Source organism: Bos mutus, chromosome 28 (assembly GCF_027580195.1).
Source record: "Bos mutus isolate GX-2022 chromosome 28, NWIPB_WYAK_1.1, whole genome shotgun sequence".
NCBI classification, from domain to species: domain Eukaryota; kingdom Metazoa; phylum Chordata; class Mammalia; order Artiodactyla; family Bovidae; genus Bos; species Bos mutus.
The window spans coordinates 9,895,950-9,922,954 of record NC_091644.1 but is presented as its reverse complement, the minus strand read 5'-3'; the positions used below and the strand labels follow the sequence as shown (position 1 = coordinate 9,922,954).

General features: G+C 41.1%; 1 long non-coding RNA gene across 2 annotated transcripts in view; it reads left to right on the top strand.

Annotated features, from left to right (window-relative positions):
- LOC138986074 (uncharacterized) overlaps positions 1-27,005 on the top strand; it is a 147,431-nt gene that overhangs the window by 116,595 nt on the left and 3,831 nt on the right. For both annotated transcript variants that reach the window (XR_011462969.1, XR_011462968.1), the window contains 2 exons: positions 5,082-5,306; positions 5,976-6,112. This is a non-coding gene — a long non-coding RNA (uncharacterized lncRNA). The remainder of the gene's footprint in view (positions 1-5,081; positions 5,307-5,975; positions 6,113-27,005) is intronic.

The following is a 27,005-nucleotide window of genomic DNA, read 5'->3' as shown; positions in this document are numbered from 1 at the left end:
TGGCCTTGTTACGTATATCTAATCTTAGAGGCCCATTGTCTCTTCTTGAAATGATTTCAGATTGGCTAAGGTTTAGAGGCAATGACACATTCATTGTTGGAAGTGAGAGGGAAGTCCGCATTTTCCCCTGTACTGATGAGACAGAGAGACTGTCTCAACCTTTTCATCACCACAGGAGACTTTCAGGAGAAGCAAATGGCCGAAAGTTCTAAAAGCAAAGGGGAGGAGGTTTAGCAGAAAGAAGCAGGGGAAGGAGTCAATGTGGAATCTCCAATATAAGTTGATAGGTAAAGACCATGAGATACTAAGGAAATGAACAGAAAACATTGTTTTGAGTCCTTAGGTCTTAGCAGAAGAGAAGCCTCTACAGCCTGTAGCTGGGTGGTCAGGTGATTGGGCTTCTGTACGACCAAGCCTGTGCAAACTGAAGCGCCTGGTCGAGGATGGGGGGAGGGCAACATAGTGATTGAGGCTACAGTTGAGTTGCTTCCCCAACGAGAGACTTAGGATTGGAGGTGGCTATTATTTTTGCCAATCCATTGTGCTTAGGGTGAGGGTCTCATGAACAATATTTAGGAAGTATCTTAAGTAGTCTTAGACTTATAACTAAAATTATTGTCACAGAATCATTTGTAAGTCGTATTCTCTGATAGAATTAAGAACCAAGTTATTGGTATCTGTAGAGAGTAGCTATTCAGATTAGAGAAACTAAGGTTAAGTACTAAGCTATAATTTTTCTTGTTTCACTTATACCCCATCCATTCCATCCTTGCTTTAACTGTCCCCTTCCAATGAATCATTTAAAAGAAAACCCAGATATTACATTATTTCATTAATAAATGCTTAACTGTATAGTTCTAAGAGAAATGGGTTATTAATAAAAACATGCCAATTTTACCTTTATCACACTAAAAATACAAAAAATAATCCACTAATATCATCTTGTAGCCAGTCTATGGTTAAATTTCCCTGATTCTTTTTCAGTTAAAAAATGAATTAAAGTGGACCATATATATATATATACTTCTCTCCCAACCAAAAGTTCCCTCTCCTTTTTTCCCTTGTTACTTATTTGTTGAAGACTTGGGTCATTTGTCCTGTAGAATTTTCCACATTCTGCATTAGTTGACTTTACTCTGTGGTGCTGCTCCTTTGTCTTGTCTTGTTTAAATTAGTAATTAGATCTAGAGGCTTATCAGATTTGGATTTTTTCTAAAACTATTTCCCAGTTTGTGTCTTTCCTATTGCATTTCATCAGGAGCACTGGAAAGCTGGCATCTTTTTTTTCCCTTACAGGATGTGAAGATTCATCAGTGAATTCAGGTGATATCAGCCTGATCCACCCACTAAGAAGTTTCTCACCAACCTTGCACCCAATGGATTTGGCAGCTATTGATGACTTTCCAGACTCATTATTTTATTAGGGTTGCAAAGTGGGGATTCTCTGTAACAGTAATTCTCTCTGCATTTATCAGCTGTAATTATTTTATAAATAAGAACTTTTAATCATCAGTTGGATTTCCTAAAATATAGTTTATCCAGGAATGTCCAAATAAATGATTGATTCTTTCCAGTTATTTACTAGTTTTCCAGAAAATTCTTTGGTTTTCTAGCAATCTCCAATGTGAACATTGTGGCCTTTTTTTTGTTGTTTTTAAATCACTATTGACTCACAGATTTTAAATTCTTTGATATAGTTCAATTCACTGAAGGCATTGTACTTTTTGATGCTTAAATTGTCCCATCCTTGGCAATTCTTTCAAATTGGCTGCTGGGTCCTTTGACTTTTTTTTTTTTTTTTTTTTTGTAGTTTTGGTTAACTTCTTTGCTTTCTTTGGGCTTCCCTGGTGGCTCAGAGGGTAAAGCGTCTGCCTACAATGCGGGAGACCTGGGTTCGATCCCTGGGTGGGGAAGATCCCCTGGAGAAGGAAATGGCACCCCTCTCCAGTACTCTTGCCTGGAAAATCCCATGGACTGAGAAGCCTGGTAGGCTACAGTCCATGGGGTCGCAAAGAGTCGGACACGACTGAGTGACTTCACCTCACTTCACGTGGTTAACTTCTTTGCTTTCTGGTATGACAGTCTAGAATCATCTCAAATATTTCTGCAGGGACCTGAATACTAAGGTCTACATGCTTGGAGTGATTATTACTACTTGGTTTTCACTGCTTTAGGTAGTTTCAGTGGAAATATATTTTTTTGCTGAGTTAAAAAGCACACACCTCTTTTTATTTGAGTAAGAAAAATACGCTCTGACCATAATGTGCACAGGCTTATTTCTGGCCTTTGTATTCTGCTCGCTGGTCTATGTGTTTGTTTTATGCTAACACCATCCTGTTTGGTTACTAGAGCTATGGATGTGTTTGTTTTATGCTAATACCATCCTGTTTGGGTACTAGAGCTATGGAGCGTAGTCTGAAGTCAGGGAGCGGGGTACCTACAGCTGTGTTCGTTTTTCTCGAGATGACTTTGATTATTCAAGGTCTTTTGTGGTTCCATATAAATTTTAGGATTATTTGTTCTAGTTCTATGAAAAATGTCATGGGTATTTTCATAAAGATTGAATTAAATCTGTAGATTGCTTTGGGTAGTATGGGCATTTTAATAATACTTATTCTTCCGGTCAATGAACTTGAGATATTGTCCCATTTCTTTGTATCACCTTCACTTTCCTTCATTAGTGTCTTAGAGTTTTCAGGGTATAGGTCTTTCACCTTCTTGGCTAGTTTATCTTTAGATATTTTATTCTTTTTGATGCAATTTTATTTATTTATTATTTTTAAATGTCTTTTTATTTAAATTTTTTAATTTTTTAAAATTTACTTATGTTTACTTGAAGGATAATTGCTTCAGAGTATTATGTTGGTTTCTACCAAACTACAGCTTGAATCAACCACAGGTTTATTCATGTTCCCTCCCACTTGAGCAATTGTTTTCTTGCTTTTTTCCGGTATTTCATTATTAATGTATAGAAAAGCAAGAGATTCCTGCATATTAATTTTGTAACCTGCAATTCTATGAATTAATTATTTCTAATAGTTTTTTTCTGAAGATTTTAGAGTTTTTTAAATGTACTATCATGCCATCTGTGAATAATGACCATTTACCTTTTCCCTTCCAATTTGGATGCTTTTTATTTCTTTTTCTTGTCTGATTGTTGAGACTAGGACTTCTAATACTATGTTAAATAGAAGTAGAGTGAACATACTTGTTCTTGATTTTAGAGGAAATGCCTTCAGCCTTTCATCATTGAATGTGATGCTAGATGTGGGTTTGTTATAAAGCAAATGACTAATAGTGGAAATAAACATAATTAAAATTAATGATAAATAGTGTAAGGAAAAGAAGGAGCAGCCTGAAAGGGATTTTTAATAGATCAGAATGAGGGCAGAGAAAGCCTTTCTGAGGAAATGATCATCAGGTTGGTGACTGAAGGAGGAGCTGGGGATGGGCCAGGCAAAGATGTGGAGGAAAAACATGGAAGGCAGGGTGAAAACGATGGAAAAAGTGATGAGGCAGAAGAAGGGATAACTTTTCAAGTTGTGAGAGGATTGTGAGGCTAGATCTTGTGAGCAAAATGGAGGGTGGCAGGAGATATAAAGGGAGGTGTGTGTAAGGGGCAGCTGGCAGCTGTCTGGTGGGACTGGGGACTCAACCCTAAATTAAAGAGGATGCCACCAAGAGTTTAAGCAAGTGGTGTGATCCTGTTTATTCTTTAATATAGCATTTCAGCTTCTGTGTCCGGTGTGAATTGGGGCGTGTAAGAGCAGAAGTACTAAGAGCAGCAGCAGAGATGACTGATTGCCTGTTCTCAGGAAATTCCTGACAGTGGCTCAACCTGAGGTGGTGCGGTGGAGGTGGGGGAGAAGAAGGTTGAGTCCACTGAGAGGCAGAATGGATCAGAATGATTGGATGGAAGGATTAGACTAGATGAGAAAGAAGAGGGAGGTCTCCAGGATAACTCCTAGGCCTTAAGCATAAGCAACTAGCTTACTAATGGTGACACTGAAGAGCATTAGATTGAAGATGGGGGAGACCATCACTTTGGGGCATTTTGATATGACTGTGAGAGATGGAATGCATGCATGCTCCTGCTCAGTCATGCCTGACTCTTTATGACCCCATGGATTGTAGCCTGCCAGTCTCCTCCATCCATGCAATTCTCTAGGCAAGAGGAGTGGGTTGCCATTTCTTCCTCCAGTGGATCTTCCTGACTCAGGGATCAAACCTGCGTGTCCTGTATCTCCTGTATTGGCAGATGTTTCTTTACCACTGAGCCGTCTGGGAAGCCAAAGATGGAGATATTGGGAAATGTATTTGAGTGCATGCCCTTGAACCTCTGGAGGTATCAATATAGAGGTTGTAGACACAAACAGGACAGGAGAAACTTACCCAGAGGAAGGGAACCAAGTGAGTAAAGAGGTTCTAGGACTTAATTTGAGGGACTCCAGCATCATCCGCTCAGGAGGAATAAAGTGCTGGCCAAGAAGATGGGATTATTTTTAGCAATAGCAAGAGTGAAAATTAATTTTTCTTGATTTATATTCATAACATTCCAGAACAAAAGAGATCCTAGAGATATGTAGCCTGCCTCCCCCATTTAATAGAAAAGAAAAGAAGTTGTAGAATTCGGAGATGATAGACTACTGCCTTCTAGCCCTGTAAAAATAGTGACTTCTGGAGTAACACTGATCACACCAAAGGAGAAAGTGATCAGTTTAGTTCTGCCCATAATTTGTAACTGATTCTATCAAGACATAATTCACACTTAATTTTTTTCCACCTCCAAAATTAGTGCTTGTCCTTAGGTAGAAAAATTAGCTTGCAGATGCAGAAAAGATGCAGAGTTAAAATTATACAGTTGTTCTTAGAAGTCCTTCTCTGAGGTGCAAGATGGTTCTCTCTTCCGTGTTCTGCTAGAAGCACTGTGGCTTCCTTTGAACATCACCACAATCTTCTGTGGAGCAACTTGCAGGTCTTTAGGGTCTGAGAACTGATGCTAGTGATCACAGGAGGCAGATGCAGCTGGACATGGCCATCATTAATGCTGTTTCCTCATTTTCTTCTTTCCCTCCCCCTAGGCTTATGGTGGACTTCCTTGGTGGCTCAGCGATAAAGAATCTGCCTGCCAATGTGTGAGACATGGGTTCAATCCCTGGGTCAGGAAGATTCCCTAGAGAAGGAGATGGCAACCCACCCCAGTATTCTTGCCTGGAAAGTTCCATGGACAGGAGCAAGCTACAGTCTATCGGGTCACGGAGAGATGGACAGGACTTGGCGACTACACAACACCGACAAGGCATATGGTAGGGCTGCACTTCTTGGTTCCCTTGTGGTTAGGCGAGGCCATATGATTCCTTCTGCGGAATGAGTTATAAGTGGGAATAATGCGTCATCTCCAGACCAGAGCTTTTGATTGCTGATGTGAGGTCTCTGTCGTGTTCTTGCCCTCTGCTACAATGACTGGGATTCTGGAAATACTGGCTGCTTTATCACGCTGGATTGCTGAGTGACTCTGAGGAGCAGAGCCCCCTTGCTAATCTAAAATGGGCATGTGGCATAAGAAGACATAGATCTTTGTTATTTTAATCCACTGAGATTTGGAGATTGTGTGATATTGTAGCATAACTTTGTCTTATGCTGACTGATACCTGGCTATTCTCGTCTCTTTTCAGAGGCTTAATGGGCAACTTGTATATTTAGTTCTTCAAGGAAACACAGACAGCATTCCCCAGATGGGTTTGCTGCTCTGCTAGAGGCATCGCAGCAGACGAATAGAACTGTACTGTCATTGCCCTACCTCCTCTTATGGTTTCCAGGGCATCCTTGCTGCCTTGTTCCCATTAGGTACCAGGGGGGCTCCCTTTTAAGTGGCCAGTAACAGAAAATTAGTACGACATTTTGGGTCAGATAGGAATGGGTTTCAGTTCCTGGCTCCAGATCTCTGAGATTCTGTTTTCCTTTTCTACATGCAGCACTGGGTTGCGGTGAGAGGGAGAGAAGCACTGGCTGTGAGGAAACCATATTCCTGAGTCACCTGTGGCCCGTGTCAGGCAGCCCTGCTGCTGCGGCTGGTCGTGGTGTAGATGGGAGGACGGCGGGGAACAGCTGAGTGAGTGGAGAGGCGGCGGATCACACCCTGCTGCTCTCTTATGGGCTCCCCTCTTACCTTTTCCCACAGAGAATCATGTCTTTCTATTGCAGATTTTCTTTGTTCTGTCCTCTGTCTCTACTCTGGCACACTCAGCTCTGGAGATAACCCAACCCCTTCCAGAGTAACATTTCTCATGATGATAGCTATTAATAATCATAAGTCAATTTTTCCCATTATAATTAGTTACCATTATTGTTACTGGTTGTTATGTATGATTACTATTTATATATTATAATTATGTCCTTATGCTCTGCAGGATTTGAAGTTCTTCTCATGGCCAGTCAGTTTAATATGTGGCTCCTACTACTGAAATTGTTCCTGGAGGAATCTGTAGGGCACAGACATTCCTGGGATTGGCTACGGGGTCCTTGTGAATGTGTCTGCTCCAAGTGCTGCACAAGCCTTGTGCTTTGTGGCTTGTCCTAGCTCTGTAATACAAGCATGAATTATGACCAACCTGCAGAGCAGAGCAGGTAGACAGCTAAGTGGAGCTCCGTATTTCAAACATGGATCACCGAGGCCACAATTTACAGGTAATAGGTCACCGGTGATAAGAAGGAAAGGGATGCCCAGGAGTCCCACTGAAGAAGGGGCGTTTCATCTGTCTGGGCTCTGAATGTTGATTAGTAGATGCAGCTGGGGGAAGGACATTCCTGACTGAGGTGACAGCTTTCACAAAGTGCATAGTGTGTTCAGGAAATGTTGTTTTGTCACTAAGTTGTATCCAACTCTTTGCAACCCATGGACTGTAGCCTGCCAGGCTCCTCTGTCCATGGGATTCTTCAGGCAAGAATACTGGAGTGGGTTGCCATTTCCTTCTCCAGGGATCTTCCTGACCCAGGGATTGAACCTGCCTCTCCTGCATTGGCGGGTGGATTCTTTACCACGGAGCCACCGGGGAAATCCACTGTTCTGTACGTTCAGGAAATGGTGAACACTGAAAAGGTCCATAGACTGCATCTGACTCTCTCACCATAGACCCTGGCAGTCCACGGCGGGGGATGTCATAGCCATACTAAGTAAGATCTGTGATCCAGCTCTATCTGAACGACTATGCTGAAGTGAAAATTGAGCTATGGGCTCTATTTGCCACCTGTCCAGACAGTCATTGGAGAGAGCGTCATTGAACTCCTCAAGAGGAAAATGGACAGTGACCCAGAGGAGTTCACGTCCTGGGTCTGTGGGGAGGCCAAGCCTAGATACAGTTTTTCCTTGTATGAGTGAACATTAAAAAGAAGTTTCCATGGCATGATCCTGAAGCTCAAGGAGAATAGCATGTTATCTAAAGGACTTAGAGAAAGAGCAGATCTCTAAAATCACATATAAGAAAGAGAAAAATGTTTCAGAAAACATCTGTTTGGTATCCTTACAAAGGAAACAAGAAGACTTGATGTTTATGGAATGAGAGTAGAAAGCTTCAGGGAGAGCATATGGGTTGTGGGGAGGGTAGAATCACACTTCAGGGGCCCTAAACGAAGTGCCTACTTGTATTTGCCTTGGTGCAGAGAGAAAGTGAAAGTGGAGACAAGAATACTAGAGTGGGTAGAAGATTCCCTCCTCCAGGGGATCTTCCCTACCCAGGGATCCAAACCAGGTCTCCCACTTTTCAGGCAGATTCTTTACTAGAGCCGCCAGGGAGGCCCAAGTGGTGGAGAGTGAAATCAAATGCAGTGGCAGGAGTGGTTCCCTTCATATCAAGAGAGGCCTTGACAGTGCCCCAAGAATACTGAATATAAACTACTTAGCACTGTGCTTAAATCTCTTGTTATCTCCATCTCCATTCTTAATCCATGCCTACCTCCTAAACCCTATGGAAACTCACCTGGAAAAAGGGAATGCCTAGAAATTCCAGCTTTTCCATTCTTTGATTGTAGCCTGAGAGATTCTAATAGGAAGCCAGTGGTCTCCGACAGATCCCTCACAATGCTGTGTGGACTTCCCTTTGTAGAGATAAACAAATAGAAAAAACACACCATACACTTGGTTTCATTTGGAATCAGAACAACAGACTGGCTTCAACAAAAAGTAGAAATCACCTAAAAATCTAGATTTGAACTCTCAGTAAAGTGTAAGAGTACATCAAGGCTGTATATTGTCACCCTGCTTATTTAACTTCTATGCAGAGTACATCATGAGAAACGCTGGGCTGGAAGAAGCACAAGCTGGAATCAAGATTGCCGGGAGAAATATCAATAACCTCAGATATGCAGATGACACCACCCTTATGGCAGAAAGTGAAGAGGAACTAAAAAGCCTCTTGATGAAAGTGAAAGAGGAGAGTGAAAAAGTTGGCTTAAAGCTCAACATTCAGAAAACGAAGATCATGGCTTCTGGTCCCATCACTTCATGGGAAATAGATGGGGAAACAGTGTCAGACTTTATTTTTCTGGGCTCCAAAATCACTGCAGATGGTGATTGCAGCCATGAAATTAAAAGACACTTACTCCTTGGAAGGAAAGTTATGACCAACCTGGATAGCATATTCAAAAGCAGAGACATTGCTTTGCCAATAAAGGTCTGTCTAGTCCAGGCTATGGTTTTTCTTGTGGTCATGTATGGATGTGAGAGTTGGACTGTGAAGAAGGCTGAGCGCCAAAGAATTGATGCTTTTGAACTGTGGTGTTGGAGAAGACTCTTGAGAGTCCCTTAGACTGCAAGGAGATCCAACCAGTCCATTCTGAAGGAGATCAGCCCTGGGTGTTCTTTGGAAAGAATGATGCTGAAGCTGAAACTCCAGTACTTTGGCCACCTCATGCGAAGAGTTGACTGATTGGAAAAGACTCTGATGCTGGGAGGGATTGGGGGCAGGAGGAGAAGGGGATGACAGAGGATGAGATGGCTGGATGGCATCACCAACTCGATGGACATGAGTCTGAGTGAACTCCAGGAGTTGGTGATGGACAGGGAGGCCTGGCGTGCTGCAATTCATGGGGTCTCGAGTCAGACATGACTGAGCGACTGAACTGAACTAAACTGAACTGTGAATTTATGAAGGAGGAAAAACTGACAAGAAATGGATGAATTTAAAGTGAAAAAATAATTACCCCAAATGAAAATGGCACAGAAGCAATGATGAACCGATTAGGTACTGCAGAAACTTTCATGAGCAAGTAATTGGTTGGTAATTGCTATTTGGCTATTAAAGCAGAACATAAAAGTCCTCCCTTAGGAAAAGAAAATTTGTAGAGAGATAAGGATGATGAAGACAAAGATGAGAAGCTAAGGTCAGATTCACAGAAGTCCATGTACTAAGGGTTACAGCAGGAAAGTCAGAGGTTGATGTTTTCCAATTGTGGTGCTTGTGAAAACTCTTTGTGCAGCAAGGAAATCAAAACAATCAATCCTAAAGGAAATCAACCTGAATATTTATTGGAAGGACTGATGCTGAAGCTGAAGTGCCAATACTTTGGCCACCTGATGTGAAGAGTCGACTCATTGGAAAAGACCCTGATGCTGGGAAAGACTGAGGGCTGGAGGAGAAGGGGGCGACAGAGGATGAGATGGTTGGATGGCATCATTGACTCAATGCACATGATTTTGAGCAAACTCTGGGAGACAGTGAAGGACAGGGAAGCCTGGTGTGCTGCAGTCCATGGGGTCGCAAAGAGTAGGACATGACTTAGTGACTGAACGGCAACAGCAACACACACAAAGTCGCAGAATTGTTACAGAACAGTTAGAGTTATAGACACGGTCACGTGGAAAGTTCAGAAGTGTTGAAAGTAGAGCAAAACTAGAATTAAATGACAGAAGGGTAAGTGGACACGTTGAAAGCTCAAAAATATTTTAAAAAACAACTCCTTATGCCATAGGGAAAATCAAAACTGCCATCACAGACTATGTAGAAAATAATATGTAGTTGAAACTTAAGGAACAGATAATTATTTTGCTGAAACTGTTCCAAACGCTGCTGCAAAAAGAAATAATTGCCAAATCCTTTTAATGGGATTTATAAGTCTGATAACATAGTACAAATAACCCTTCAAAATTAACCTGCAGAACAGTCCGCAGGATGAATTATTCAGATATAGATAGATGTCAATTCTTTTCATTAATATGCAAATGTGCTATTATATAACTCTAGTCAGTATCCCAATGTGATTTTATTTCAATACCAAAAAATTCTAAAGTGTATCTGGAAGTGAAACATGCAAGGAAAGCCAAGAAAATTCTGGAAAAGGTGAAGGTAATTGTGTGGTAATTGCTTTATAGCTATTAAAGCACATCACAGTGTTTCAGTGATCCAGATAGCCTTGAACTAACCTCAGAGGAGACGGATCAATGGGGAGAGATGGAGCAGAAACATGCATCCAGAAACAGATGTACACAGGCAAGAAGCTTTCTGAAATAGTAAAAGTGGTATGGAAATCCGTGCCGCACAGGTTTATTGCTCAGTAAAAGATACATTAGCTCAACTGGCTGTATCTGGCAAAATACTAGCAGCAAAAATGAAAACAGTGGTAATACATTTAGATCCTTATCAGGTTAATTAAATATGAAACAATTAAAGCCAAAAATTATCAGAAGGAAATCCAAGAGAACAATTTTGTAATTTGGGGATTGGGGAAGCTTCTTGAGGATCTTAGAGTCAGAAAACTTAAAGGGAAAACGGAAAAATCTTCAGATAAGACAGGAAAAAAAAGTGCCTGCAACAGAGAGAACAAAGCACTGTTAAGCCATCTCGCCACCGTGTGCCGGGTCATCTGCCCAAATGTGCGCGGTGCACCCGCCTCCCGCCACTGCCCTTCCACTCAGCTGGGACGGCAACTGCGTGCACCGCTCATGCATCTGACTGCCCTACTCCAGCTAACCTGCAACCATTCCTGCATGTTTTGCTATTGGTTGACTTTATGGTTCTCCCTGAATAATGCTCTATTGGCAAGAAGTTTTAAAGCAACAGAAAACCCAAGGTTTGATGGATTTACCATCCCCTTTATTTATGTAAAATGGCTTCCGGTAAGGAGTTCTGCTACAATTGGCTGCAAGTTTATTTAAGGTCCAGTGGAAGATGAAAATAAACAAGTATTAATCCTGAGAACTTTTCTGTGGAATTATGAAAACAGTCTGTTATAAAACACATCCAGATGTCAGCCAGGACTGAGTCAATTAGAATAATAGCTTCAAGTAAAATCAACAAAGGTCAGCCAGTCAGGCTGAGGGGTGAAATCTCCAGAACACCCAGTTCAAAGGGGCAGGGGAGGCTGCTGTTATGCCCCAGCCTTGAGCTTTGTCTGTGAAACATAATTATTTAAGTGATCTATGAAGAAGAAATTATGGATCCTGCTGATCAACATAACTTTTTAAAAAGATTAATTTTGTCACAGCTTAGAGTAGGCTTATAGAAGACCAGAATAAGAAAGAGTGTCATTTGAGAATGAGCAGAAACTTAGAAAGAACAAATGAAAAAAAAATAAACCCAACTTCCCCTATATGAAAATTATTAAAATTTTATATCAGTAAAAACGTTTATGAAGATCTATGGAAAAATTTCCTATTGATACACTAGCCCTATTTTTCCAAAAACAGTGTGTAAGGATATTCATTGGAACATTTAATATTAAACCCTCTGTAGTCATCTAAATAGTGATCTAGGGAATATTGGTTAATAAATGATGGCATCACTGCATAGTATAACAAAATGCAAATTTTGAAAAGGGCAATCAACCTGTTTGCGAATTGCTAGGGAAATGCATCTAACAGATGTGAAGTATGAGAGAGCAGGTACCAGAGCGCCACTCAGCCGTTTCTAATTAATCATCTACTGATTCGTGTTCTTACATTGTATGCAGGGAAAGTTCTAGATTTGATATATGGCGAGACCAATACAATATTGTAAAGTTAAATAAAATTAAATTAAATTTAAAAAAAAAAAGAAAGTAGTGTTTGTAATGACTACCTCTGGAAATGCAGGGGCTGAGAGCAGAAGTTCTTTTCATTTTTGTATTATATTTTTTCTGTAATGTTTAATATTTTACTGCGGGCATGTATTGCTTTTAGAAAAAATTTTAAAAGGTTAGTTAAGAGCAGCAGGAGAGGGAAAGAAAGAATGAGAGATCTATTGAAGTGGAAAGCTAACTAATGGAACATTGATGATCTAGTGCGTTCTTAAGAGGAAATAGTACAGCTGTGAAAATATTGGCAGCCTCTGAAAATGTTAGGAGTTAAACAGTCACCGCAAGAGAAATAGTTTTACTCATTATGCTTTCTCCAGTGAATGAGTAATTGCCTAACAATGTTGTTGCATCGGTTCAGCACCTATTGAAGGTTCTGATAGCCAATAGCATCTCATATGCCTCAACCCAACATCAGTTTGAAATTTATTTTTTCTTTAAAAAAGTTGACTGATAATTTCTGTCCACGGAAAAGCTTGGAAGCATTAACATCCCTGTTACCTGTCTAGATGGCTTACTGGCTATAGTTGGAAAACTTTGGCTGTCAAAGATCCTGAGAATTTTAGGTGGAACATGGCGTTGCCCGATCACCTATCACAGGAGCCACTTCTGCCCTTTCAGAGGAGCTCGGAGCAGTACTGATGTCCTGTTTCTCTCCCTGATGCCTCTGCTTCAGCATGAGATGACCCCCAATCAGATTTGCTCTGCCAAGCAAAGCCACTGGTTGATGTTATGAAACAGAAGTCAGACTACTGGTCATTGTGAGCACATGAGACCAAATTAAACATCTGATGGGTGTTTCACATATTTGAACACAGCATCTTCTAGAGCCAGAACCTCTTTGCCTTTGAGGGAACTCAGTAGTCACACAATGGGGGCCCATGATACATCAGACTAGTGCATTTTCCACTTCATTTGGCTCTTTATCACAATGACTATGTCTATTAAGGTTAAAATATTTTCTCATTGATTTCCATATGACAATGATATTTGAAAACAAAAAATGCAACAAAAGAAACTTCATTTATACAAGTATATAGTAAACAAGTGTGTGTGCACGCATGTGCACATGTATGTGTGAATGTGTGAATACTCTTGCTTACATGTGTTCACTCATGGAGAGGAACAACAAGAAATGGAAGGGAATTGTTTGTTTCTTTTTGGAATTTAAGAAAAATACTCAAGGTAAATCATTTCCTTCTAGTTTCTTCCTCAGATGGCTCAAAAATGAAAAAAAAGAAAAGAAAGAAACAGAAAAAGCAAAAATTCCATAAACCTCAAGCACTCATTTTCCTGTGTTAAGGAGAGGTTCAAATATTGTCTAAATCCCATGTGGCCTAAAGGTTTTTACATTTTACGTAAGATGGTATTAACTCTAGGCTGTAAAAGTTAAGGAAATGTATAATAATTTCTAAGTAATCACTAAAAATGTAATGCAATGAGGTATGGCTAAAAAGCCAATAGGTGAATTAAAATGGAATTCCATATAATTCAAATAAACAGAGAATAGAGTTGAGGATAATTTATTTAAACCCTCTGGGGGCAAATAACAGACCTGAGATGAATGTCAAAAGAAGATTAAGCAGAAGATCAAAGAAAAACAAAAAGAAAATGGAAAACTTCTATACCTCCTTTCCTAAAATATTAAAGAATGCAGTTTGTAGAATACTGATTAAAATCCATCTGAAAAAACACTTGCTTAAGATATCTAAATATCTTGGTTAATAGGATAATTAAAAAGATAAATACTTATACCTTCAAGGAAATACAACCTTGAGCTCTGTAACCTAGAGATTAAAGAATGAAATGGAAAGAGAATTAATAAGTGAAGAAGAACAATTATAACATTTTAGGACTATCGAATTTATTAAGATTGACATTGTAAAAAATGAAACTGTACATCAAACAAGATAATAAAAGAGCACTATGAAGAACTCTGTATCCACAAATTTGATAACCTGAATGAAATGGATAAATTCTTTAAAAAATACAATCTGCCAAAACTCACAGAAGAAGAAATGGATGATTTGAGTTAGGCCTGTACCTATTAAAGTTGAACAAAAATTTAATAACCTTCTAAAACAGAAAGTACCAGACCCAACTGGATTCATTGGTGAATTCACATCTGAGGAAGAAGTGATATCATTGTTTACAACCTCTTTCAGATGATTAAAACAGAGGGCACACTTCCTAACTCATTCTTTAAGTCTAGAATTACCCTAATACCAATGCCAGACAAAGACATTATAAGAGCAGAAAACTACAGACCAATATCTCTCATGAACATATATGCAGATAGTCTCAACAAAATATTAGCAAGTCAAATCCAAAAAAATATAGAAAGAATTATACCCCACAACTAAGTGGGACTTATTCCAGGTATGCAAGGCTGGTTCAACGTCTGAAAATCAGTTAATGTAACCATTGCATCAATAGAAAGAAAAATCACATGATCATGTCAATACATGCAGAAAAGTGTTTGACAAAATCCAACACCCATTTGTGATAAAAATTCTCAGTCAACATGGATTAGAGGGCAACTTTCTCAACTTGGTAAAGATTATCTATGAAAACGCTATAGCTAATATCATACTTAAGTGAGAAACTTGAAGCTTTCACATTAAGATTTCCATTTTACTGTATAGGATCACAGCAATGTGATTACATAAAATTGTTTAGTTTCCTTTACGTTTCTCCTGTTTGATATAGATATCAGCCTTTGGTTCTATCACTAGCACTGCAAGTAAAAAGAAAAAAAATTAAAAAAAAAAAGATTTAGCAGAAGGCAAGGGTGTGTCCTCTTATCCCTTTTCAACATTGTGCTGCAAGTTCTTGCTATCACAGGAAGAAAACAAAAGACAAGAAAAGCTATACAGATTAAGAAGGTAGATATAAAACTGTCTTTGTTGACAACTTGATTGTCTACATAGAACATTTGAAAGAATCCATGAAAAAGCTCCTGGTACTAATAAGAGATTATAGCAAGGTTGCAGGATATGAAGATAATATAAAAGCCTGTTGTTTTCTTATATACCACCAAGGAACAAGTGGAATTTGAAATTAAAAATGCCACTTGCATTAATACCCTCCAAATGAAATACCTTTGGTATAAATCTAAAAAGTATGTATAAGATCTATATGAGGAAAACCATAGAACTCTGATGAAGGAAATAAAGAACTAAATAAGTGGAGAGACAGGCGATGCTTATGGATAGGAGGATTCACTATTGTCAAGAAGTCAGTTCTTCCCAACATGATCTATAGATTCATTGGAGTATCAACAAAAATCCCAGCAAGATGTTACACAGAGAGCCAAAAGACCCAGAAAAGTCAACACAATACTGAAGAAGAACAAAGCAGGAGAGCTGACTCGACGTGGCTTTCAGACCTGCTTACTCTGAATCTACAGTAATCAAGAGTGTGTGGTACTAGTGAGAAAACAGACAAGCAGACAGAGAGGCCAGAAATAAAGCCACGTAAATATAGTCAGAGGACAAGAGAAAATACCGTGGAGCAAAGATGGCCTCTCCAGCAAATGATGCTGGAAAAACCGGGCATCCAGAGACAGAGAAACAAACGCAACCAAACAAAAAGCCTGGACACAGACCTTGTCCCCCCACACAGATCACTGCGAAGTGCATCACAGACCTAAATGCAACATGTAAAACTATGTAAAATTCATAGACGATAACATAGAAGAAAACTTAGATTTTTTTTGGATCTGGTGACACTTTTTAAGATGCAATACTAAAGACATGATCCATGAAATATATTTGATAAGCTAGACTTCATCAAAATTAAAAACTTAAACTTTTCAAAAGACAAAAAAGGAAATTAAGAGAAGCCACAGACCAGGGGAAAATATTTGCAGAAGACACACCTGAGAAAGGATTGTCATCCAAAATATACAGAGAATTCTTAAAATTCAACAGTGAGAAAAAATAATCTGATTTAAAAAATGGGTCAAAGACCTTAAAAGATATCTCACTAGAGTGGATGTACAGATAGAAAACAACCCTGTGAAAAGATGCTCCACATCATATGTCATAGGTTAATTAAAATCAAACAACAATGAAACACCACTGCGTGCGCGTGTGCTCAGTTGCTGAGTCGTGTCCAACTCTTTTCTCTTGATCCCATCTAATGTAGCCCACTAGGCTCCTCTGTCCATGGGATTTTTCAGGCAAGAATACTGGAGTAGATTGCCATTTTCTGTTTCTGGGGACCTTCCCAACCTAGGGATTGAACCCCCGCTCTCTTGCGTCTCCTGAGTTGGCAGGTGGATTCTTTACCACTGAGCCACCTGGGAAGCCCGAGATACCTCTGCACATCTATTTAAATGGTCAAAATTAAGAACACTGGTGACGGCAAATGGTGGCGAGGGTGTGGAGCCGCTGCAGCTCTCGTTCACTGCTGGTGGTGAGCAAAATGGCACAGCTGCGCTGGAACACAGTGTGGTGGTTTCTTGTAAAACCATTAATCTTCTCATATAACCCAACAATTGTACTTCTTGGTATTTACCCAAAGGAACTGAAAACATGTCAACACGAAACACAAAAATCTGTACGTGAATGTTTATATCAGCTTTGTTCATAATTGCCAAAACTTGGAAGCAAACGACGATGTCCTTCGGTAGGTGAATGGACCAGTAAACTGGTACATCGAGACCATGCTAAGTATTATCAAGCACTAAAAGGAAATGAGCTATCAAGCCATGAAAAGACATGGAGAAATGTTAAATGCATATTACTAAGTGCAAGAAGCCAATCTGAAAAGGCTACATTCTATAATATTCCAACTACATGACGTATTGGAAAAGACAAAACTATGAAGACAATAAAAAGATCAATGATAGGGAGAGGGAAGGGGGAGGGATGAATAGATGGAACACAGGATGTTTAGGGCATTGGAAATATTTTGTATGGTAGTATAGTGATACAATTGTACATTGGTTACACCCATACACACTCAGATGGTAAAGAACCTGCCTGCAGTGCAGGAGACCTGTGTTCGATCCTGTCGGGAAAATCCCCTGGAGAAGGTAATGGCAACTCACTCCAGTATTCTTGCCTGGAGAATCTCATGGACAGAGGAGCCTGGTGGGCTACAGTCCATGCGGTTATAAAGAGTTGGACACAACTGAGCTACTAACACATTAAACCCATACACTGCACGATACAGAAAAGGAGTCCTAAGGCAAACGATGGACCCTGTGTGATTATGAGATGCCAGTGTAGGTTCATCCATTGTAACAGATAATTGCACCACTCTGGTGGTGGCTGCTGATAATGGGGGAAGTGTGCGCCTGGGCAGGGATATATGGGAAATCTCTGTACCTCCCTCTCAATTTTGTTGTACATCTAAAACTACTCTTAAAAAGTCTTTAAAGAAGAAAAAATTGGAACTGAAATATGGATGATATTTTAGAAATTACACAGGATATGAGGATAAAGAGCAATTTGGAAATTTTTGTTAAGTACAAATGACAGGCAAATACATTCCTTCATACAAATTAGTTGATGTACTTGAAATACAAAAAAGAATACATCAACATGGAAAATTTTATCTAGGAAGGACTTTTTTTAAGGGTTTAACAAAACTTTGTTGAAAAGACAAGAACTATACTATTAGATTGAGTGTTTATCACATCTTTCATAAAAAGTAATCATTAGCTAAGACATATTCTTTGAAAGTGACTACATTTTTTAAATAAATATAAATCCTATAAGCATCCAGGAAGAAGAAAATCATTTATAAGGGGAAAAGATAATTCTTGTCTCAAACTGTTCCAACTGTATTTAAGGAGGAAAATCCTACAGAGAGTGAGAGAGAAATATTGTAACCCATACATTCCATATATTCAGGTTGTTAGTCACTAGAAAAGATATGAAAAGAAAATTTCAAATAAACAGAGAAAAAGCTAATTCCTATAGCATAATCTATGACCTTTTCTATACTAATAATATGGTAAGACTTTTAAAATATGGGTAAGTTCCATGTCTCATAAAATGAAAGTACCATATATAAGGATCTTTGAACAAAGATGTTTATTACAGCTTTGTTCATAGGGGCTAAACATTGGAAACAAACTGAACATTTTTCAATTAAGGAACAATAATTCTGTTTATATCATAAACTATTATGAAGCTGACAAAAGGAGAATGAAAGAGAGAAAGAAGAAGGGAGGGTGCGGAGAAGGGGAAAGAAGAGAAAGAGTGGGAAAGAGGGCAAGGAGGAGGGAAATTAAACCAGAGGAATTTCCATCTGATACCACTGAGCAAAATGAAGAAATCACATGTCATCTGATTCCATTTGAGCAATCGAACAATTGTTAGAGTCATATCTATTTATCTACCGTCCACACTAGTGTTTAAGTATTGTAGCTTTATACTCTCAAACACCAAAGATGAGTATACATCTGTAAGTGGACATAATTGGTTGTAAGCCTGGACAGCTCGAGTGTGGGGACGTGAGCTTGGAGGCTGATGTAGCCGCAAGCAGGAAAGAGAAGAGAAAAGGAAGAGAAAATTAAAAAGGAAAAAGACTAGTAAGAAAGCAATAGTTATGTTTAGTGTATTTATACCAAATTTGAGCTCTTGGTTTTATACATCCATTTTCTTATTATTTTCTAATATATTAATTTCTATCATTACCTTTATCTCCTTACTTTCTTAACAATTTGAAAAATTTTTTATCTCTTGTGGGTATGTCACTTTGTCATGTGCATTAGACTTTCCCAAGTTTTTATAGTGACTTTTGATTTTGGTTATGATGGTTTTGCAGAACTACTTACATTTTACATAGTCAAATTTGTCTATCTTTCCTTTATTATTAATTAATTCTGTGCATTTCAAGAAAGCTTTTATATATCCCAGTATTATAAAAGTAAATTCTTTTCTGGTAGTTATAATTTCATTTATGTTTGAATATTTGCTTCAATTGCCTGCAGAATCCCATGGACAGCTGTCAGGCTACAGTCCATGGGGTCACACAGAGTCAGATACAACCGAAGTGACTTAGCAGCATTTACCACAATTGCAAATAAGTTTGGGATGAGGATTTATGTGGGAGACTGTATTTTCTATGGCCGGCCCTCTCCTCCAAATGTAGCCGATTTTCACGGTGTGTGTGTGTGTTAGTCGCTCAGTCGTGTCTGACTCTGTGACCCCATGAACTATAGCTTGCCAGGCTTCTCTGTCCATGGAATTCTTCAGGCAAGAATACTGGAGTGGGTAGCCTTTCCCTTCTCCAGGGCATCTTCCGACCCAGGGATCGAATGCAGGTCTCCTGCATTGCAGGCAGATTCTTCACAGTCTGAGCCACCAGGGAAGCCCATGTGCTGCTTATTCGGTAGCTGCTTTCTCACTGAAATGTCACATTTGTGAAATTCAATACTTTCATTTAAATCTTGCTTGCATTTCTTGATTCTGTCCTTCTGTTTGCTTATTTTGGCATCTGAACTACTAGATTTTTTAAATCAAAATGTATTTGACATAACTGTGTAAATTTAAGGTGTACAGCATGTTAATTTGGTAAGTTTATATAGTGTGATGTGATTGCCATTATGGCCGTAATGAACACTTCTGTCATGTTACATAATTGTCATTTCTTTTTATCTGTGGAGCCACTGGATTTTAGTTATTTTCTAGCTTTTAACATCTGGTAGTGCAAACCTCATTACCCTTTCCCCTCCAACTACTTATTTCTCTGATTTTTCTTGATTACTCACATATTTAGTTTTGATATTGAAAAAAACATTTAAAAACAAAGTTTATAAAAGTGTTCGGGTTCTTATGATTGTGTTAGATTAATTATTACTATATGACATATTCTCTCCCAGACAAAAGCATGTCTCTTTGTTTACTTGAGTCTTATTTTGTGTCTCTCAAGAGAGTGGGTGCGGCCTTCTAAGCAAAACAAAGCCAGACACAGAAAACATAAGGGAAAAGACTAACAGATATAAGTACACATTAAAAACATTTACCAAAGGAAAAAAATGGCAGAAATTAAAAGACAAGTCAAGCTGGAAAGGTATCTGCCACACATGTCAGAAAAGAATATAATGCTAGTGTAAACCTAGAAATTTCTCATCCTTCACCAAAAACCAAACCCAACAGAAAAACTGACAACACACAAGGCAGCCCACAAAGAAAAGACGGAAAACAACAGCAACACAACCTGTAACACGGATGTTCGCCAATCAGCCCGGCCAGGAGCAAACTGCCTCGCAACAGCCTGTTTGGCAGGCGGCCCTGGCGGTAAGAACCCGACTGCCAGTGCAGGAGACGCAAGAGATGCGGGCTGCACCCCCGGGTCGGGAAGATCCGTTGAAGGAAGGCCTGGCACCCCACTCCAGTGTTGTTGCCTGGAGAACCCCATGGACAGAGCAGCCTGGTGGGCTCAGTCCATGGGGTCTCAAAGAGTCAGACACGACTGAGCGACTCAGCACGCCTGTGGTTTGTTTGGTAACAAGAGGGGAAGGGGCTCTTACGTTTTGGCAGGAGTGCGAATTTGTGCGTTGCCTTTGGAGAGCGATTTAGCAGTTTCTAACAAATGAACAAAAGACAGATTCTTGGATGTTCCAATTGCCCCTCTAAGAATTTATTCCACAAGGCACATTCCTGTATGTCCAAAAAGGCACTTAAACAAGGGTGTCGTACCCATCTGTAAAAACCAAAGAAGGAAACCGCTTAAATGCCAAGCTATATAGGGGTTTGGTAAAATGCTTTCTCATTCTTCCATTAAATAAAATACAATGCAATCTTGAAGAAGAACGAGTTGGTTTGTATGTGTTGAAATGTATTATTAGAGTAAAGAAAAGCTAGGTGCAGAGTGGGTTCTGATGCTCTCATTTGCCGTGAGCGTATATAAACACACACGGATGGCAGACGGGTTGCACGCGCAGGGCCTCTGGGGAGGCACATAGAAACTGTGAATGATGCCTGCATCTTGCAAGGAGTTTGAGGGTCTGCTTTGTGAGGTTGTTTGCTTTTCATTTTTTAACCTTTTATGTAGTGTTTGGATTTTTTCTAACACACTTGCCTTACATTTCAATAAATAAAGAGAATTAGATTGAAAACCTAAGACTAAATCTGAGATATGAATCATCAACGTTTGGCAAACAAATAGTATAGAATATCTCTCCAAACTCAATCGTAATTTGCAAAATTGGCCAAGTTATGAGTTCCTAAGTTTTGTGAAAATTTGAATTCCATCCCATTATGCTTTTGAATTTTGAAAGCGAGTGGCTTGAAACCGAGATGCGCATGGAACTGCATGTCAGGAATCACTTTCAATTTAAAAAAATAGAGGTTTAGATTGATTATCTAGAGTGAGATGAACTTTTACAGAGAAGGTAAGACTGACATGGTGGCAGGGGAAGGAAGCAAGGAGCAATGGGGGTAGATTTTGCTAATATTACACAGAAGGCTGAAACTTGCTCAGCCTTTGCTTTCTCTTATTTCAGTCTCTTAAGGAAATGCATTTTCAAACTATTCTCTGTTCCTTTTCTGTACCTGAGTATGACTTTTGTGTCAATCCTCTCTGGCATAAGAATTTTAATTACTTTCTTGGTCTTTGGTCTGACCAAGATTAGAGTGAATTTCTTCCTGCTGGATCTTTCCAGATTGCTGGCCGTGAGGCTATCTGTGGGAGTCATACAGAAATAGGTCATAATCTATTAACTGAACGATTGCTCGTATATCCTTTGTGAGTCCTGAAAGTGCTGAGAGCTTTTTAGAATAGTCTGGAGATAATACCCTGGCCTTGTCCATGCTCATTTTTTGAAACAAAGCAGATGTGGAATAATTAGTTGTTGGTTCCATATTTTTGGAAGAGGAGAGTAATTTTATCCCTCAAAGTATGCACAAAACAGATGCATTTCCCCACAGCAGGAGGAGTGCTGTGCACGGGGGTTTACAGGGATGGAGCGGAAGGAGACGGGGCAGGACTCGAACGATGAGGAGACACCCTCAAAGCGGGAACTGGCCACACGACAGAAATAGAGAAGGCAGGTAGGTTTGGGGAATGGAAAACAACTCAATTTAACAGCTCGACTAAGTAAGAAAGCACACAAGTGAGATACTCCGGGGCCAGAGCCGTGGGATGTGATCCACTCCTCCGTCGCTAAGCAGCCCCTGTGGAGAACAGGACCCGGCTCTCAGGTAAGGGCCTCCGCTCGCCAGGTGTATGTCAGTGTGTAAATCACTCATCCTCCGAGAGCCTCCATTTTCTCATTTGTGAAATCCAAATATTTAGCGCCAGCTTCACAAAATCCGGTGCCTGACACCCAGCAGTTGCTCAATAAATAGAAGTTCTCTTTATCCTTCATGGATTCCTTTTGTCTAAATACTATTTAAAGGCTTCCCTGGTGACTCAATGGTAAAGAATCTGCCTGCCAATGCAGGAGATTCGAGTTTGGTCTGTGAGTCAGGAAGATCCCCTGAAGAAAATGGCAACTCACTCCAGTATTATTGCCTGGGAAGTCCCCTGGACAGCGGAGCCTGGCGGCTACAGTCCATAGAGTCACAGAGTCGAACACAATTAGCAACTAAACAAAGCAACAGCGAGAACTATTTGTGAGTCAGCTCAGCATTCAAAGTCTCCCACATCTGACCCCTCAGCTTACTGAGCAAATGTGAACTACTGACACCTCTGAACACTGACTGACTTTTATTTATTTATTTATTTATTTGGGCTGTGATAGTCTTTGTTGTCGCCCAGGGGCTCTTCTCCAGCTGCAGCCAGCAGGGGCTCCGCTTCCTTGTGGTGGGTGGGCTTCTCATTGCGGGGGCTTCTCTCGTTGCAGAGCACAGGCTGTCGGGCACACAGGCTTCGGTAGCTGCAGCACGGGGGCTAAGAAGCTGGAACTCCCAGGCTCTAGAGCTCCCAGGCTTGGCTCCGCAGCTACTGTGGCGCCTGGGTTGTTTGCTGTGCTGCATGTGGGATCTTCCTGGACCAGGGATCGAACCTGTGTTCCCTGCATTGGTAGGTGGATTCTTATCCATTGCACCATCAGGGAATTCCTAGACTGACTTTAATGATAGAAACAACTGACATTACTCTATCAAATTATTCCCTACACAAGCTTCTAGATCTTTCTACCATATGCACCCTGTGATGTAACTGGGCTAGGATTAATATGGTGCCCACTAGACGAATGTGGAATTGAAGGCTAAGGTGTTAAGTGACAGCTAAGGTCACAATGAATGATGGGCATACCTAAGCCTTGATGAGCATCCTCTGGAGCTCCAGCCTAAGCTGGTAACAGACCTCTCAGGAAGGTCATTAAATGTCAAAATCATATGAGTCTCCCTTTCTCATTTGTCCTTCCTTTCTGCCTGGCGAAATGAATGAATTTTCAGGATGCATCTTGAGACGCTCAGATTCCAGGAATTTTTCTAACTCCAGTGTGAAGTGTGTATGTGTGTGCAAATGGTCAATATTCTGGCATTTTTTGTAGGAGACCCTTTGGAGGCTCTGGAATGGGAAGAAAATGTGGGTAACAGGCAATGACCATGTCCTTAAGCAAGGGAGAGATGGGTTGTGTGTATGTGTCTCTTTGTAGAAGATGGACTTTGCAGATTTCAATAGAGGCGAGAAGAGGGATGTGTGATGTTTCTACCTGCCCTGGGAGAAGTCCCTTTTTGTCTAGAAATTATTTATGCTTTCCTTTGCAATACTTTTGGAAGAATAGAAAGAAAAGCCTATTTTCTGTATAAGAATTTTTTGATTGAGTATGTCTACTGAACCAGCCTGAAATGATGCTACAATTGTGCTTGGATGTCACTGTTGACCCAATAGTACAGTCCTCATGAAAGTAATGAAGGAATTCAGATGCAGGGGTGATTTGAGGGGCCCAGAAAGCGGGTGTGGCCAGAAGCATGGCAGAGAGGCTCATCGTGGGAACAGCTCTCCCTCTGATGGTGTCCAAAAGGATGTGGAGGAGGCCGAGGTAAGGCCATTTGCGAAAGGCACCTTGAAGTTGAAAAAAATTTTAGAGCTGATAGATAATTTATAGGCAGGGAAAGTGAGTTGGAAAAGTCACCAAATAGTAGATTAATGATTCCATTATCAAATATCTTGGGTTTAGCTTTCTGGAAATTGGTATTCTTCACTTTAAAAATGACAGCTGGCCTTTTCTATAAACATCGCTGCCTCTGGCTTTCCCTCTGAAGTTGGACTTGGTGCACTGTGAGCCTGTAAGACGTATGGAGAGGCTCTGGGGTTCATCACAGAGCTTCCAGAAGCAACCATCTGTTTTTCCCCCATTGGCTGTGACATTGCCTAGCTAAAGTGTCAGTGGACACTTTAGTGTTCTCAGTCTTCCTAAAACCAGGCGAGGAATTCTTCCCAGACTGGAAGGTGCCCCAGAATGAGCAAGAAGCAAGATTTTTAAACAAATTTTACTGGAGTGTAGTTACTCTACAGTGTTGTGTTGGTTTCTGCTGTACAGCAAAGTGAATCAGCTACATGTGTACATATAACCCCTCTTTTTAGACTTCCTTTCCATGAAGGTCACCACGGAGCAGAGTAGAGCTCCCTTTGCTATACAGTAGGTTCTCATTAGTTATCTGTTTTATACAAAGCACTGTGTATATGTCAGTCTCAACCTCCCAATTCATCCCACTCCCCCTCCCCGCTTGGTATCCGTAAGTTTGTTCTCTACATCTGTGCCTCTGTTTCTGCTTTGAAAATAAGTTCATCTGTACCATTTTTCTAGATTCCACATATAAGCAATATTATACAATATTTGTTTTTCTCTTTCTGACTTGCTTCACTCTGCATGACTGTCTCTAGGTCTAGCCACGTCTCTGTAAATGGCAATGTTTAATTCCTTTTTGTGGCTTTTTGATCTCAGTGGGGCTTCAAAAAATATGGATGGCCAAGGTCCTGTGTCATATAAATTGGACTGTGGCACTGGGGGCAGGTGGTCATGCATATGAGGTCACGGCCGCACCCTCCTAGCCTCTGAGTGAGGGAAGGTGGTGTGCTCTCACCATCTTAGCCTTAATATGCCAGGCGGGCAGTGTGTGTTCAGTCAGTGATGTCGGAGGAAGAGTAATGAGCTTCAGCTCCGCTGAAGTGGCGTGCCAGGCTTCCTTTTCCCCACTACCCTGTGAGGCCTCCATGGGGCTGCGTCTCGTTGGCCTTTGTGAGTTCTTTGTATGTTATAGGCTCTGCATGAGGTGAGTGAGTTGATGCTACGGAATGACGCAAAGTAAGCTCTGACTGGCATTTGGGGATGAGCAGAAGGTCACATCTTGACCTCGTCCTTCAATTAGGGGGCCACCATCTGCAGGAAATTTTCTCTAATTTCCCCAGCAAGGACAGATCCTTCCTGCTCATTTGGGGCCTTTTGAAAGACCACAGTATAACACTGCTGCCCACGTTGCATTTTAATGTTAACGTGTGTGTCATTTCACCCAAGGTGGGAGCACTTTAAGGGATTAGAATTGAGATTCATCCACTCTGTTCACAACAGCACGAGGTATTGATTGGAGGGATGGATGAATGTGATTGGGATATGGGATTAGAAAAGGATATGCAAGGAGATGCGTCCATGGGTGGAAACCACAGTGGCCCAGACCAGGCCCCACTGACCTGGCCAGAGGCTGCTCACCTGTGCAACTCCTGGTCCTGGCCTGGGCCACCTTTGGAAGCTTGTTTGAACTCTGGTTTCAGAGACAGGCTCCTTCCCTTCTGGGTGTTGCATGTAGAGAAACTAATAAAACCTGGGACAGTGAAGGAAAGTCATCCAGATGAGCAGTGGGGATGGCGTGTTTCACGGGAGATTGTGGGACCTTTTCCCCCTCCCTCTGGAAGGCAGGAAGTAGGCTTGTCAGCACAGCCCTAACCCTCACCTTCAGAGGAGCCCACTGCCCACCGCCACCAGTTCACATGTCCCGGCACACTGCGGCTCCCATCCATGTGCACAGAGGCAGGCAGCAGGTGGCAGCGGGGGCAGCGGCTTCCCTGGCAGCACGCGAGGCTCCACAGCAGAGGCTTGCACAGTCCAACCAGCACTCTGTGATGAGTCCCAGGGACACAGGCACAGAGGCGGGCTGTTTGTGGAAGACCCCTTTGTGCGCCAGAAGGCTGCCAAAAATGCTGTGATTGCTCTGCTAGAGGCAGGTTCAAAGTCCCAGGAACACAGAAAGGAGGAACCTCTTACCTCGGATTCAGGGAGTTAGAGCTGGGGGAGACCACATGGAGAAGACGGCACATGAGTTGGATCTGAGAGATGCGAATGACTAGGAGTTGAGAACGCGGGAGAGAGAAGGAGAGACAATGACCTGAGCAAAGGCAGATGACCCAGGGATGCTTGTGTGCAGAGAGCAGAGGGTCCTGGGGCGCTGATAGGTGTGGACTGGGGGCTGTGGCAGATGATTTAGGGTCTTCAGTGCTGCTGCATCAGAGACAGGAGGCATGGTGATAAATTAACATGTGCGGGTGGTCCTGGGACAAGACCCCAGGCAGCAGAGATGGGCTCTGGAGCATGATGGAGCAGGAAGAAAGTTCACAGCTGACTCCAGGCATGAATGACATGGCGCGCAAGGGGAGACCATCGTACAGCCCCTCGCCTCATCAGACGACAGATGGAAAGTCTGCAGCTTCATCTGACTCAATCTGAATCTTTGGGGATTAGAACCCGCATTTTTGCGCTGTGTCAGTCGGCCTTTGTGCCTTGTGCACAGACGCTAAAACGTAAATCCAGCTGAGCTCAGGAAAGGCTTGTTCAAAGGGAAAACTGGTTTTGTGACTTGCAAAATTGATGAATTTGGACTAAACTCACTGAGTTCAGCTCTCTGTGAGTTCTATAATCGCTGTAAGAAGGCAACTGAGAATAGTGATAAAAGCATGGGCTCTGGAGCCAGCCCACCAGTGCTCTGATCCCAACTTTGCCACTTAGCAGCTGTGTGACTTTCGGCAATTACTTAACCTCTCCTGTACTTCAGCTC